The following is a 1,947-nucleotide window of genomic DNA, read 5'->3' as shown; positions in this document are numbered from 1 at the left end:
CCTTTGGGACATTAACTTAGGCTTAACAACCTAATTAATAGACTCAACAGAAATGATATCTGAAATATATACAAGATTTACTCAAATCATCACCTTTCTATATATCTTAGGAAGAGAGCTAACTAACTATGAAAAAGTTAAAAAAAAAATTTAGATACTTTTCTTCTTCCTTTAATGCTAAAATTATTATAATAACAGAATCAAAGGGTTTAAATACTTATTCTGTTGATAACTTACTTGGATCACTTATTGCTTACGAGCAAGGAGTGAACTAAAGACAACTTGATGTGGGTGAAAAAAAGTAGGAGAAAACTATGACGCTGAAGGTCAATGATATCGACACTGATTCTTCCAGGTCTGAAAGTGATTATGTTGCCTTAATCACTAGGAAATTCAAAAGCATTTTAAGGAAGAAGCAAAAGCACCATTAAAATAGGAATTAAGGTAAAAGTAGCAAGAATTCTAAAAGTTCTTTTGATATAATTTATTTTGAATATATGAGGCTGAAACATGTTAAAGCTTATTTTCCTACACTTAAGGCTCGCCCAAGAAAAGAGAAGGGTGAGGAGAAACCCAAGTTTAGGAAGGAAAAGAAGTGATTTCAAAAGTCGTTCAGGGTAGATTCAATAATTGACTCCTCTGAGACTGAATATGAAGAGGAGATAACAAAAATTTATTTGATGGCAGACAATCATCTTCGTCAGTCTAACCAAGATGAGGAATGTGAACTAACCTACGATCAATTACTTATAGTTTTTGAGAAAATTCATGCATCATATATGAAACTTAAGAAATTGCATGCTAGCCTGAAATTAGAATTTTTAAATTTGCAAAAAGAGCATGAGATTTTACTTAAAGATCACTCTATACTTGATAGAAATCACATGTCATTACTTGATGAGTTTGATATATTAAATAAGAAGCATATTGAATTATTTGATGCACATGATTCCTTTAAGTCATTGCTTATTGAGTTAGAAAAAGAGTTTAAGAAAATAGAGGAACTTGTAAGGGAGATAGATAATAATGAACATCGGTTAAAAGAGTAAGTGGTAGCTTATGAATATGAAAAAAAGAATTAAAAGCAAAACTCAGAGCAATTGAAAATGATAAACCATCATTGCATACATCACATAACTTAAAGAAGAGGAATCACCACTCGAGTAGATTAGTAAACCCTTTTCCTGATGTTAAATGTCTTTTATGTCACATGTTAGGGCACATCTCCCACACTTGCACTATTTACCACATTACACATTAAGTGTGGAGACCCAAATTATATGATTTATAGCATAACGCACATGCACTGCATTCTTCTTTTCATATGAAGGGATCCAAACTTGTTTGGGTTCCTAAATCTAACGTTTGATAATTTTTTAGGGGTGCTCTGACATAAGACCATGTGAGAGCATGTGGAACTTTAATAGTAGATGCTCATGACAAATGACTGGAGATGCCAATCAATTCATTTCTCTGGAGGCTAGGGATAGAGGCAAGTTCACTCTTAAAGATAACATCACCAAAAAAGTGGTGGGTATAGGTATAATCAAAAACTCCAAGAACCTTTTTATTAAAAATGTTTTGTTATATATGTCTTGAAACATAATTTGGTCAGCATCAGTCAGCTTTATGATAAGGGTTTTATTATAAAATCTTTGACAAACACATGCATCGTTAGCTTGAATAATAGCACTATTTTATAGGGAAAGAGAATTAATAATGTTTACATGTTTGATTTAAATAATATTGAATGTGCTTATTTATTTAGCTTAAAAATTACTGCTAATGAGTCTTGGTTGCGGCACAAGAGGTTATGTCATGCTAGCATGAAAACCTTAGGAGAGTGACCCAAAAAGACCTAATTAGAGAAGTCCCCAAGCTTAAGTTTACTAAGGACCATCTATATGATGCCTATCAGGTAGGAAAATAAGTTCATTCCTCTTTCTA

This window comes from Dendrobium catenatum, unplaced genomic scaffold (assembly GCF_001605985.2).
Source record: "Dendrobium catenatum unplaced genomic scaffold, ASM160598v2 fragScaff_scaffold_231, whole genome shotgun sequence".
Lineage (NCBI taxonomy): Eukaryota > Viridiplantae > Streptophyta > Magnoliopsida > Asparagales > Orchidaceae > Dendrobium > Dendrobium catenatum.
This window is presented reverse-complemented; position numbering follows the sequence as displayed.